At 36.0% G+C, this 14,822-nt stretch overlaps 3 long non-coding RNA genes across 4 annotated transcripts in view; 1 reads left to right on the top strand and 2 right to left on the bottom strand.

Annotated features, from left to right (window-relative positions):
- Positions 1 to 13,986, bottom strand: part of LOC127521587 (uncharacterized) — a 95,687-nt gene extending 81,701 nt beyond the window's left edge. The window contains exon 1 of the long non-coding RNA XR_007932407.1: positions 13,567 to 13,986. This is a non-coding gene — a long non-coding RNA (uncharacterized LOC127521587). The remainder of the gene's footprint in view (positions 1 to 13,566) is intronic.
- Positions 1,588 to 2,482, bottom strand: LOC127521594 (uncharacterized). The gene is made up of 2 exons (XR_007932417.1): positions 2,313 to 2,482; positions 1,588 to 2,220 (listed from the first exon to the last, which is right to left on the bottom strand). It is a non-coding gene; the product is annotated as an uncharacterized LOC127521594 (long non-coding RNA).
- On the top strand, positions 3,376 to 11,868 carry LOC127521589 (uncharacterized). 2 transcript variants are annotated; one of them, XR_007932412.1, is made up of 9 exons: positions 3,376 to 4,408; positions 4,651 to 4,977; positions 5,060 to 5,218; positions 7,379 to 7,488; positions 7,572 to 8,810; positions 9,044 to 9,354; positions 9,437 to 9,595; positions 10,562 to 10,671; positions 10,747 to 11,868. It is a non-coding gene; the product is annotated as an uncharacterized LOC127521589 (long non-coding RNA). The 2 variants fall into 2 exon arrangements; XR_007932411.1 differs by having other exon boundaries at positions 3,378 to 4,408; positions 10,858 to 11,868.
- Positions 13,987 to 14,822: the final 836 nt, after the last annotated feature.

Consider the following 14,822-nt stretch of genomic DNA (forward strand, 5'->3'; position numbering starts at 1 on the left):
AATCACTGGTCACTGGTGATTTTGGTTAGACATGTACACATAATCCGTACATATCAAACGATCTGTAACAAAGCAATAGTGATACAGTGAAACGTTTTTACTCACATTAGTGTGTTACGCCGTTCCTGTCGGATCCAATATAGAAGGCATAGCATCATTTCTTAACTTCAGGCCCTGCAAAACCAATGCTGTGTTTTTCCATAACCTGGCACTGCACATTTTGCACACTTCAAAGGTATATTTATCGCTTAGTTGCTCGATCCAGTGTTAACGTCACGTCTGTTATTTACCTACTACTTCTTTGCTGTGTCTGAAATCACTCATTCACTATTCCCTACATTACTTCACTAATATAGTCCACTTGAAGGAGTGAATGAAACGAGTGAGTGAATTCGGACACTGAGTGCGCCGGAAGGAAACTGCCATGGAAACTAGCATGTACAAATGTTCAATGATCAATTTAAAAAAAGAATCTACACTGGCTGCGTCCGAAACCGCCTACTCAATGAGTAGGTACTTAATTTCAATAAGTACTTACTTAACGAGCGCTAAAGGAGTAGGTACTTAATAGCCAAATCTCGTTGAGTATGAATGCGATCCGAAAATAATCCGCCATGTTGACGTTATCATGTGACCTACGACGTTATCACAAGCGCAACAACTTAAAAGATATGAGTGACAGGTTTAATTAATCTATCTGTAAATATCTTGATATTGATCAAACTTGCTTATTTTGTGGTCTTGTTGAAGAAACAGCTGCCAGTAATTTTGTAATTGTAGTACAACTAATATATTTTGGGTTAATTTAAAGTTCTTATATTTTTATAATGTGAGTTTATTTTTTGTTGAATATGTTAATTTCTTTATTTTATATGCAAAAATGTTCATCCACAAGCAAAAGTGGCATACATTTCATTTGTTTTCCTTTTTTTTCTTGTTGAATTAGCTCGTTTCATCCCTCAGGCTTATAAATAATAAATACTTTTATGCATTATGATGTATTCAAAATATTTAACCTTATCATCATGCTTTATGTCTGTGTATATAATCTCAAACTATGATGTATACAAACACATGTTTGTTTTTTGTCATTATTATTGTTTATTGTTACCTAGTTCGGTTTTCTTCAGTGTTATCAATGTCTGAAGCCAAAGAAGATATCAGCAGCTGCTTGAAGATCTCGCCTTTGGAGAAGACTGATTTTATACTAAAAAAAATGTAAGTATAACTACTTAAAATTAAGATTACCCCAGAATGAACTGCTTTGCTAGCCCACCTCAACACTTACACACAATGATATTCATAAATGCTGACCAATACTTCATTATATTACTTTTCATTTTACTTCTTTAGTAAAACAAGCAAAACGTAATGTTTTGTCATATGACATAGCTATGCATGAATACACACTAGACAAATACAGCTGATGTGAATACATCTCAATTTACAGTCAATTCATGCATTAATTCATTGCTTAATAAAATATATCAATTTACTGATAATAATAGCATAATTAATAAAAAAAGTAAAAGAATTAATAAAAGTAATAATGACAATAAATAAATGCATATACAAGTCAACAACACATGAAACAAAGCTTTATTCAAATTTATTGATCTAACAATCACGTATTTACAATCCTACTGCCATCTCAACACAGCTGTGCCAATTCTGCAGCTTTATTCTGATGAAGCAGCTGATGAACACCTTCATCCATCATGTCCCTCACTGCTGCTCTTCTCAGTGGGGACATCGTTGATCCAGAGGATGAGGAAGATGATGATGATGGACCCCTGAACCCCACAACCATGAAGCAAGAGTGGGAGAAGGTGTGCAGGACAATCTGGCTGCTGCTGCTGTGTCTGCTGCAAACATTCATGTGCTCTCCATCAGCATGACTAAATAAACAGATTAAAACATTTTACAATTCATTAATGTCAGCATTCTGTTTCTTGCCATATTTCATTTAATATTTTTACAATTACTTGATAATTTTTGTCATAGCTTCATTACTTTTGTGGTGTGGTGGGCTAAACCACTGAGCTGGTCAGCAGAAGGTTGCTGGTTCAATCTCTGCAACATCACCTCCAGGGTGTCCTTGATCAAGTCACTTGGAAGGAGGAGTGATGGAGCGTCTCGTCCATGGCTCTACACCATTTCCAGGACCTGCTGTGGCTCTCCATCCTCAGTGCTCACACCAGTCTGAGGACATTTCACATCCTACAATAATGCACAAATATAATACAAAAGCAGTCATCTGAACAGCACAATGTCATTTGATTTCTGTATTAGAAGTAACAAAATGATCTTACTTTATATTTTTGTTTCAGGTTTTCCTTTTTTGCTGCAGTCACCTTGTCTTGTAGGTCCTGCTTCACCACAAAGCTCTGCAGCAAATGCACAGAAATCAAGATTCAGAAAAGTGCTGTAATAACTCTGTTTAAATTACAATAATTAAAATAAACTAGACTTTAGATTTAAATAGACATTCATTTTTGTAGTATCCTCACTCAAAGCCTTCATCACCGGATAAACACACGTGTGATCATCTGTCCCCTGTAACATCCAGACAAGATTCAAGTTTCCTCTGAGATTTATGTGCTCAATACTACATTTACATGTTTATGATGTGTTAACTCTCTTTTTATCCAATACAAATGTTCCTTAATTTACCAACAGTACTAATGGACAAATAAAATAGATTAAACTTATGTTTAATTTATGTAGATTTATTTATTTACATTATTTTCATTCATGTAATGTAAGCAGTGTTGACAACAGTGAATTCTACATAATAGCACACATATATCACTCATACATAATCCATCACTCATAAGCCATAATACTTAAAGAAGATGTTCCTGTCAGATGTTAAATAAACATTTAATAAGCACCTTTAAGATGTGGTTTAGAATATGTAAATCCACTTCGGAGAATTAAGTTATGTGTGTTTACTAGAGCTCCCCTGTTATCATAATAAATCGTGTTTTTACTGTAAAATCACAACTATAGTGTCTAGCATCTTTACACATTCAGCGGTTTACTCTACAGTAGTTCAACAAATGCTATTTTATTACAAGGAACCGTGTTTTTAGTTTTCAATACTCACATTTGAAAGCATCCGCGCCGCTTTTCTCCTCCGTGTTCAATTATGACGTATCCTCTCCCGTGGCCTCCTGGGATAGAAAAGTATCGATCGAGGAACACTTCAGAATCTAGGCGGAAGCAGTAGGCCATCCGGGAACTTCTCGACTACTCATTTATGATTACTGAGGTTTCTGACATACTTAATTGCTCGCCTACTGCTTTTCCCCTACTAAATAGTAGAGAAGTAGGCGGTTTCGGACGCAGCCACTATGTTGAACCAGCGCGGTTTGGAAAATGAATGGATGATTGATTCAGCTGCGGGCGCCATCTCCTGGCGAGACGCGGGAATTCATTCAGCGCGCGACTCTCACTGTGCATTATGGGTATTCTCAAGCTGTTGAGTTTGCATCGGCTGTACACTTGTTATTGCGGTGCATTGTGGGATTGAATGAGTGCACTCAACATCGTTCACTATGGTTTCGGACACCACTACAAATGGCTGTCCCCTCAAATAGTGCCCTATTTAAGGATATAGGGGGCGATTTCGGACACAGCCCTTGTCATGCTCAAATCAGTGGGCGGGGCTACTGAACTTTCGGGTTTGTGATGTTTTTGACCAAGCTCGTTGTAGTCCCTACCAGCCATTTGTTGTAATCCTTAAAAAGCGATTTCTGTTAAAAAAAAAAAAAAAAAAAAAAAAAAATCTCCCTTTGCATTGAACTTGTGTTATTTATGCTCAAACAGCAACATTACACAGTAACTAAATCATACTCAAAGACCCCTTTAAAAGCTAAACATTTTTTTTTATTTGTTTGTTATTATTCTATTGTTGAGGGGCAAAAGTTGAATGGAAAGGAAGTATTACTTTATGTATTAAAGTTCAATAACATAGTTGCATGGTTATGAACATATTTGTCAAGGTGTCCGTCTGCCTCCCGCACACACTGTCCTCTTTTTTGAAAACTAAAATATGGTTACCCTAGTTGAAGCTGCAAACTATTCTTCAGTAAAATTTTCGCCAGTTTTTTTTTTTTTTTTTTTTTTTTTTTTTTTTTTTGACCCTGACTCCGGGTCTTCATTAATCATTTCTGGTCATTGGGTCTTTAACTGTAAATTCCCCTACACAGTCACTTATGAAGAGAAGATGATGGGTGGAAAAAAAAAAAGTGGTCAAAGCAAACCTGACTTCCTGTGCTTGACATGTTTGAACTTTTCCTCTCTTTGCTCTTTACTAGAGTTCATCACTGTCTGGAGGGACCCAGGTTTCATATTCAAATGTTTATTTACAACTACAATATGATGATTATGCAGCTTTATCTCTGTGAGTATTTTTGTGTATTTTGCACAGCTTTTCATGTGCTTTATTTATGCAACTTTATTTCATGTACACATCCAGTCAAATGCTTGGACACCTCACACTAGATTGATTTCCTTGATACATAAAAACGGTTGCATAATAATGATAAAAAATTAAATGTGTACAAATTTTTTGCTGGCAGCGTATGGCAGCGTTCTAAGAGGATACTTATAAATAAATGTGATTCTTTGATTTTTATCTTCCAGATCTACTCATATTGTGTCAAGCTGCAGAGACTTTAACAGATCAGCTAACAGATTTGGGGCAAAATGTGACCATAAACTGTGATCTTGATGAAAATGAGGTTTGTTGGTTTTTACTGAAACTTCCAGATTCTTCGGCTGTGATATTGCGCACTTTCTCAAACCCAACTCCTTTTTACTACAATGAAAGATTCAGACACAAATATTTAGTGGAATCTAAACATAATTTGTTCATAAATAATGTCACTACTGATGAGTTAGGAGTTTATTACTGTATGAGCACAGACACAAATCCAAAATTCAGCAATGGCATCAGACTACACATCATTGGTGAGTACACTTTGTCATATTGTTCAGTACAGTGATTATTTAGAGATTATTAACAGATTGTATCTTAATTCTGTCTTTACAGAACCAACACCACAAACTGAGTACCAGAATCATACAGTCGTGCAGTTTATTCAGCAGAATCAGACGGTGGTCAAGTACATCCAGCAGAATCAGACGTCATGGCAGACTCTTACCCTCATATCTGCTCTGTTCAATGCTGTTTTGGTCGTTGTGGTCATAGGTGAGTTTTCATCAGTGTAAGTAAAATTATGAAAAAAGAGATACACCAATACTAATAATTATTTTCATGTTATAGCTGATAACCATTAAATGATAATTCTATGGCAATTCTATAATATTTAAATTTCAATCATTTTAAATTTAAAAGTGAATGTATCACAACTTTATATGAAAAATGGATATTTATTTTGAGATTTGCTAAAGATTACTTTTATCAGTCAACATAAATTATTGGTGTTTCTTAAAGATTAACTTTAAGTGAGAGTTGGATGATGGCAAAGGTAATCTAAAATTAAATAACAATAGAGGAAATAAGCATGCACGATAAAATATCAACAGATATGATACATTATATTGCTAATATCATTCGAAAACTGATATGATACAATATATCGCTTTTATCGGCTATTATTAAAAATACAGTATAGGGGTTCCATCTGTGAAAATATCATCATAATGCATAAAGTGTTGATTTTGTAGCGTCTGGATAGATCCGGCGTAGTCAATCAACTTTGGAAATTTCAGAATGCTTTTAGCCTGCTGAACTGTGTTTGTAAATCTCACATCGGCCCCGGCCGGTCTGACAAAGACGAGCATTTTGGCACTTTCATGGACCCTCTGAGGTTAAACAGAGAACCCCATTTCCTAGCTCTTGAAACATCAAAGGGCCCCTCATGTGGACTAAGTGCCAGATCACATTCCAACACACACCACACACACACAGACACACAAACATGCATTGAAGACTGTATGTGTAAGATATATAATTGTATATAAATGTAACCGCCGTTGTATTGTCAAATTGCATATAGTTATTCCCACTGTATAAGCTTAGCTAGGATTGTAGTGATACTAGTGTCATTTCCAACGGTTACATTTGACTGTAAACTATAACTTCTTTTATACGCTTCTCTTATGACAAGTTTAGTCTCATTGTAAAGCTTTCGTTATACTCTAATTGAAAATGTATGTCACATGACTGTAAAATGCATTCTTCTATTTTTAATGGTACTTTGAAGAAAATGTACTCAGATCTGACACTTCATAAACCATGCAAATTAGGTCATAAATGGAGACAAAGAAAGAGTTTGCCCGCCAAAATCGCACCCTCATCATTGGCTGATGTACCCCAGGAGGCGTTCTGGTCTGTTGTCCTTAAAACACAATGACACGCGTCTCTCATTTGTCTCTCGATTGTCTCTCGCCATTTAACACCCGTCTCTCCCGGACGTCTCGGCGACCGCGCTTCCATCACGCGCCCCCTCTCTTCGGGACGACCATCTTTTGGCAACAAGTTTCTTTGTCAAACCCTCTTCATCCGTCGCCCGAAGTCTTCACTCTTCATCGTCTAGGAGACGGACTCTTTTTCTTTATTTTCCGGTTATCTTACTCTTAAGTTAAACCCTTGTTTGAAAAACCCGCCGAAGAACACCTTCTCGGAAAAGAACCAATCGCTTCAGCCGCACGCACCGAAACTCCTGCAGAAACACGAAACGACCACAGCACCTGAACCTATGCAAGTATAGAACCATTCTCTCCAAAGCGTTTTAAGCTCGATGTGTAAGCTGAGTTTCCTTGCTGGCTCTCAAAGGTTTTAACTGTTCGTAAGTTGCCATTCCTTTGATCACCTCTGTTTTCTTGACTTTACTTTCGCTTTCTATATATGTGTATTGTTTGTGTATGTTTAGTAGTATAGTCTCTGTATCCGTAGTTTCATATATTAAATACATTATATTCATGCTCGATTGTTTTTTGCTCATGCAACAAACCCAGGTCACTTTAACGTTTCGATCCAGTATCCTTGCTTTACGCATTGATGCTAGAATAGGAAGTCTTTCTCGTGGCCAGAGAAAAACCTTCCTTTTATAATCGGCTATGAAGAGCTAACGGTTTGCTGGACAAACTAATAGTTTCTCTAAATTATTATCAAACCAGAACTAATCATATATGTGATTGATTATAATTCGTTGTAATTAATTCACAATATATGTATAATTCCCTCTCGGGTCGGTATATGTATTATAATTAATCATAAAGCTTTATGATTTATTATATTCATATATCTCACCCATAAATTAATTAAATACCTGTACAAATTCGCTACAATTTGTATAAACATACATTATTTAATTCAATTTAATTTATTTTATTCAATTCTCAGGACTTTTGAAGGTTTGTGCTGTTAGAAGGTCTGCAGAACAACAACGTCATAATACCAATGCACTGCCGACGCAAGATATACAACAGCATTTATATTCAAATCAATTACAGGTACATTATCTATCTATATATCTATCTATCTATCTATCTATCTATCTATCTATCTAATACTCTTTTCCTCATTGTTCTTTCAGCGTGCTGAGGTGGACACTTCCATGCTGTGTACAAATATTCATCGCGGTCCAGTCAATAGCAACTACGTTACATTACAGCTGCCAAAATAATAAACACAAGCGTACAGCTGACCTTATACTTCATAGCCATAGATAAAGCACAAACAAATAACTGAGACTCTGTAGTTGTCCAAGTGCACATGATGATGGATGTGCACTGTGGTTTGGTTTACTTAAGAAAAAGTGCTGCATCTAGACAGGGTCTGCACTTTAACCCAGTGAGGAGTTTTTCTCTTTGTCTTCAGTGTTCTCAACATTTTCTTAAGTGTGTGATATAGATATTTCACAGCAATTTAAGGTCATAAATCTTTCAGCTAATGCTAATGTGTCATGTTTAACCATGTTTCTTATTGAATTAAAGTGTCTTAAAATCCCTTCATTTTTGTAGTTATCTTCACACTTCTGCAAAATGCTTAAAAAAGAGGTGTGATCATTTGCAGGAAGGAGCATGCAGAGGTGGGGACAGCCACAAAACACATGAAGCACAAATACAACACAAACTACTTGTTTTAAAACTTAAATGGTTCATGGCAATTGGATTCCTCAAATGGTTTGAGTTACCGTACCTTATCGGGTTTAACAGTCTGTCTATCTATCTATCTATCTATCTATCTATCTATCTATCTATCATTGTTCTTTCAGCATGCTGAGGTGGACCCTTCCATGCTGTGTAGAAATATTCATCATGGTCCAGTCAATAGCAACTACGTTACATTACAGCTGCCAAAATAACAAATACAAGCATATAGCTGACCTCATGCTCATTATAATTTAATCAGAGTTTAAATAACAGATTATTTTCATCCTACTAAGAGAAACAATGTGAAAAGCTAAACATTTTTTTTATTTGTTTGTTATTATTCTATTGTTGAAGGCCAAAAGTTGAATTGAAAGGAAGTATTACTTTATCTATTAAAGTTCAATAACATAGTTGCATGGTTGTGAACGCATTTGTCAAGTATTTAGCCCCTCATTTTTTATATTTAACTCATTGGGTCTTCCCCTACACAGTCACTTATGAAATGAAGATGATTGGTGAAAAAAAGTGGTCAGAGCAAACCTGACTTCCTGTGCTTAATGTGGTTGAACTTTTCCTCTCTTTGCTCTTTACTAGAGTTCATCACTGTCTGGAGGGACCCAGGTTTCATATTCAAATGTTTATTTACAACTACAATATGATGATTATGCAGCTTTATCTCTGTGAGTGTTTTTGAGTATTTTGGACAGCTTTTCATGTGCTTTAATTATGCAACTTTACGTCATGGACACATCACACTAGATTGATTTATCTTGATACATAAAAAAATGGTTGCATTATAATTAAAAAATAATGAAAGAATTAAAATGTGAAATGTCAAATTTTCTACTGGCAGCATATGGCAGAGTTCTAAGAGGATACTTATAAATGTGATTCTTTGATTTTTATCTTGTAGATTTACTCATATGGTGTCAAGCTGCAGAGACTTTAACAGATTAACTAACAGATTTGGGGCAAAATGTGACCATAAACTGTGACCTTGATGAAAATGTAGTTTATTGGTTTTTACTGAAATCTCCAGATTTTTCGGCTGTGATATTGCGCTCTCACAAACCCAATTCCTTTTTACTACAACAAAAGATTCAGACACAAATATTTAGTGGAATCTAAACAATCTATTCATTTAAAAAAAAAAAAAAAAATCACTACTGATGAGCACAGACACAGATCCAAAATTCATCAATGGCATCAGACTACACATCATTGGTGAGTACACTTTGTCATATTGTTCAGTACAGTGATTATTTAGAGATTATTAACAGATTGTATCTTAATTCTTTATGTACAGAACCAACGCCACAAACTGAGTGCCAAAATCAAACAGTCGTGCAGTTTATTCAGCAGAATCAGACGGTGGTGAAGTACATCCAGCAGAATCAGACGTCATGGCAGACTCTTACCCTCATATCTGCTCTGTTCAATGCTGTTTTGGTCGTTGTGGTCATAGGTGAGTTTTCATCAGTGTAAAAATTATACAGAAAGAGATACACCAATACCGATAAGCCAATAATAATTATTTGTGTTATGTCTGATAATCATTAAATGGCAATTCTATAATATTTAAATTTCATTAATTTTAAATTTAAAAGTGAATGTATCACAACATAATGTACAGTATGAAAAATGGATATTCATTTTGAGATTTGCTAAAGATTACTTTTAACAGTGAACAAATTATTGGTGTTTCTTAAAGATTAACTTTAAGTGAGAGTTGGATGATGGCACAGGTAATCTAAAATTGAAAAAAAATAAATAAGAGGAAATAAGCATACACGTGTAACGATTAGTCCAGACTGAAGGCGAGCTTGATGAACCCAAGTGCAGTTTATTGGAATAAAGTGAGCAAACAAAGCAACCATTAGACTTGAGCAGACTAGACCTGAGCAGACTTGACAATCACACTCACCGACAGCAGGGTTACATTAACAAAACACAACAAAGTAACATAGGGAAGACAATGGCTTTAAATACAAGAAACTAAGTGAACACATGACTATGGCAACCAATGAGCAAGTGACACAAGGAACAAGGGAACCAATGACAGAACAGAACTGAAAACCACATGACCATAAACAACCAATGAGAACATGACACATAGACTAAGGGAGAACATCAGAAGCAAGGGAAGCATGACACAAACAAGCAACATGAACCAAACTACAAAATAAAAGACATGAAATCATAAACATGAACATGAAACATGAACATGAAAACAAGAACATCACCCAAAACAAGACAGTACAACATGATAAAATATCAACAGATATGATACATTATATTGCTAATATCGACTATTATTAAAAATACAGTATAGTGGTTCCATCTGTGAAAATATGATCATAATGCTGTAAGTGTTTAATTGTATAAACATACATTATTTAATTCAGTTTAATTTATTTTATCCAATTCTCAGGACTTTTGAAGGTTTGTGCTGTTAGAAGGTCTGCAGAACAGCAACTTCATAATACTGATGCACAGCCGACACAAGATATACAACAGCATCTAGATTCAAATCAATTACAGGTACATTATCTATCTATCTATCTATCTATCTATCGATCTATCTACCTAATACTCTTTTCCTCATTGTTCTTTCAGCATGCTGAGGTGAAAACTTCTGTGCTGTATACAAATATTAATCCTGGTCCAGGTCAATAGCAACTTACAGCTGCCAAAATAACAAACAAATAACATATTGTGGTTTTGCAGAAGCTGTCGTCCGACTGGTCACATGCATCCTGGTGGGTGTGGCTACTGTTGCTGTTTTGGTTCAGACACCATGCAGAGCCAGAGGCCTGTTCCACAAAAGTTTACCAAATAAGCCAGGCTTATTTCAGTTAGTCTGACTCATTGTCATTTGATTTGGTTCCATAAAGCAAATTTAACATACCTCAAGCTCAGTCACTCTGGCAATTTATGTTAGTAGGATTTTTACATCAAAAATTGTCATAATTTAGAAATAAAAGGCCATTTCTACCCTTATTTTCAGCCCTCTGATTAGAGCGCTCTGTTGGAAGGACCGTGTCTGCAGTGAGACTTCAATGTAAATGCCCAGTCATCATGGGTCAAATATTCCATTGCTTTATATTCAGCAAGAGTTTTGATATTAAAACTTTAAAATCACTTTGTGTAACTTTATCTTAAAAACACTTTGTGTTACTTTTAAGGAGGTATATAATACTGGAAAGAGCTATCTGTTAGCATTCTCTTTCATATTTGTCCACATAATGGTGTAGTAAGGATATCAACCAGCAGAGGCTGCCAAAGCTAAAAAGCCAAACCCTTATAAAGTAATTTATGCACGGTACGGTGGCTCAGTGGGTAGCACTGTCGCCTCACCCGGTTCTCCGGGTCCAAAGATATACAGGTTAGGTGGGTTGGACATGCCAAATTGGCCGTAGTAGGTGTGAGCTTGTGAGTCCCAAGCCATGTAATGGGGAGGGTTGGGGAAAGAGTCAGATACAACTGAAATGGTAATATACATAGAAATTATGTTGAGGCTGCAAGACAAAGTAATGTGACACTTAGTAATGTGATTATTATGTCACATGAGGTGTGAAATATGCTCTTCAGGTTTGACTTGTGTGGCTTATCTTCTTGTCTATGCTTCAATTTAAGATGTTAAATTGTCAAGGCAACAACATGAAACTTGTTGCATGGATTGATTATAATATAATGTGCTTTGTAAACATTAATAAATACTATTATGTTTTAGCAGCACACGTTTTAGGCTCTCCTGTTAATTAACTCTTCTCTTTTTCTCTCTGAAAGACAAAACAACAATTCCAAAAGTTGAGTAAAAATAACACATGAAAACATGAGTGCATTCTTTTATTTTTCAGTGGGGTCTGACCTGTAATGTGATGCAGTTAGACAAACAAGCTTATTAATATACAAATCACCCAAGCGCCCCATTCTGAGTTAAGATATGATATTGATATTATTAAAATATTATAATGGTAAAGAAATTAAAGTTCCATCTTTGATTTTTAAAAGAATCCCATGTGCAGTTCACTCTCATCCAATAAGCAAAGAAAATCCGCGCGCGAGTGGAGAGATTCGCGCTCGCGAATTACATGGATGTGCTCTCGCGTCACAATAATGTGCTCTCGACTTTTGTCATTACAGTAACGCTATAGAGTATAAGCATGCTTACCTCTCTTTAGTCTAAACTGTTTCAGCATCCCTCCACCTCCCCAAACTCCACCTTCATCTTAGGTACCTTAATCATTTCCTAGTCACTGTGGGGGTGTATCAGAGCTCATAGCATCATGGCACATAACCTTATGGGCAATGTATTATTAGCTTCATTTGTTTTACTGAAACCACTAAACTCACTAATATTTATTATCATTTGTTCGTTCTCATACTGAAAATGTCAAAAATCATGAAAACATCATTGATAGCTCCACCAACCGAATTTATCCAGCACTTGATATATTCATAGCTAGAGATTTGTGCAATATTTGTAAAGTTATAATGCATGAATAAAGCAGCTAAGTGGAAACAGAAAGAATGAAACTGTTTCTTGGGTGTGTCACATTTCCACACCAAGTGTCACATTTTCATTTCCAGTATAGCCCGCCCACAATTTCTCTCTTTTTTTTTTTCAAAGTATTGTTTTTTTTTTATTTATGAAACTTACCCCCATGTGTTAATAAAGAATGCATGAAGCTAGAATAAAATATATATATATTATATATATATATATATATATATATATATATATATATACACATACAGGTGCTGGTCATATAATTAGAATGTCATCAAAAAGGTGATTTCACTAATTCCATTCAAAAAGTGAAACTTGTATATTATATTCATTCATTACACACAGACTGATATATTTCAAATGTTTATTTCTTTTAATTTTGATGATTATAACTGACAACTAAGGAAAATCCCAAATTCAGTATCTCAGAAAATTAGAATATTACTTAAGACCAATACAAAGAAAGGATTTTTAGAAGTCTTGGCCAACTGAAAAGTATGAACATGAAAAGTATGAGCATGTACAGCACTCAATACTTAGTTGGGGCTCCTTTTGCCTGAATTACTGCAGCAATGCGGCGTGGCATGGAGTCGATCAGTCTGTGGCACTGCTCAGGTGTTATAAGAGCCCAGGTTGCTCTGATAGTGGCCTTCAGCTCTTCTGCATTGTTGGGTCTAGCATATCGCATCTTCCTCTTCACAATACCCCATAGACTTTCAATGGGGTTAAGGTCAGGCGAGTTTGCTGGCCAATTAAGAACAGGGATACCATGGTCCTTAAAGCAGATACTGGTAGCTTTGGCACTGTGTGCAGGTGCCAAGTCCTGTTGGAAAATGAAATCTGCATCTCCATAAAGTTGGTCAGCAGCAGGAAGCATGAAGTGCTCTAAAACTTCCTGGTATATGGCTGTGTTGACCTAGGACCTCAGAAAACACAGTGGACCAACACCAGCAGATGACATGGCACCCCAAACCATCACTGACTGTGGAAACTTTACACTGGACCTAAAGCAACGTGGATTGTGTGCCTCTCCTCTCTTCCTCCAGACTCTGGGACCCTGATTTCCAAAGGAAATGCAAAATTTACTTTCATCAGAGAACATAACTTTGGACCACTCAGCAGCAGTCCAGTCCTTTTTGTCTTTAGCCCAGGCGAGACGCTTCTGACGCTGTCTGTTGTTCAAGAGTGGCTTGACACAAGGAATGCGACGGCTGAAACCCATGTCTTGCATACGTCTGTGCGTAGTGGTTCTTGAAGCACCGACTCCAGCTGCAGTCCACTCTTTGTGAATCTCCCCCACATTTTTGTCTGTGTGTAATGAATGAATATAATATACAAGTTTCACTTTTTGAATGGAATTAGTGAAATAAATCAACTTTTTGATGATATTCTAATTATATGACCTGTATGTATATATATATATATATATATATATATATTTGCTGGTGTTAATGTCAAGCCCTGAATGCAAACCTTAGAATGTAGAAGTATGTTATTTTAACTTTTAAATAAATAAAAGGTTCATCAAATCATATGTGATACTGTATAGTCTCTGTGGACAGAGGATAAAAGTCTAATAAGCATAAATGGGAAATATGACTGTGGTCACATTCACACAAAAAGCAAATGAGAGACATGTAACCACACTGTTGGGTGATTGTGTTTGACGTCTCACACACATACAAACCTGTCAAAACCTATCACATTCAGACTACAACAAACTGGAGCAAAAGACAAAACACTTCACATAAAAGTGGTGCCACACATAGTTGTAGAAGTCTGAATGCCACACTAGTAGCCTCTTTATTCTCCTTTTTTTTCCCCAAACTAAAGTCTGTTTGTGTATTAATGTCTTCTAGGTGTGTTAGGTGTTGAGACAGGTGAAATGAAGACTTTGTCCTTGATGGAAGGAGATTCTGTCACTCTACACACTGTTGTTACTGACATACAGGGAGATTTAACAGTGATACAGTGGATTTTTGGATCTGAAAACACAGATATTGTCATAGCTGAAATCAACAGAGAGGCAACGAGTAATGATGTTCATGAGAGATTCAGAGACAGAGTGCAGATGGACATTCATACAGGATCCCTCACCATCACAAACTTTAGAACCACAGACTCAGAAAGCAATTAAAATCTGCCAATCATTGAATTAACTGAGCAGCACACAAAGGTG

The sequence above is a fragment of the Ctenopharyngodon idella genome, chromosome 10, assembly GCF_019924925.1.
Source record: "Ctenopharyngodon idella isolate HZGC_01 chromosome 10, HZGC01, whole genome shotgun sequence".
NCBI classification, from domain to species: domain Eukaryota; kingdom Metazoa; phylum Chordata; class Actinopteri; order Cypriniformes; family Xenocyprididae; genus Ctenopharyngodon; species Ctenopharyngodon idella.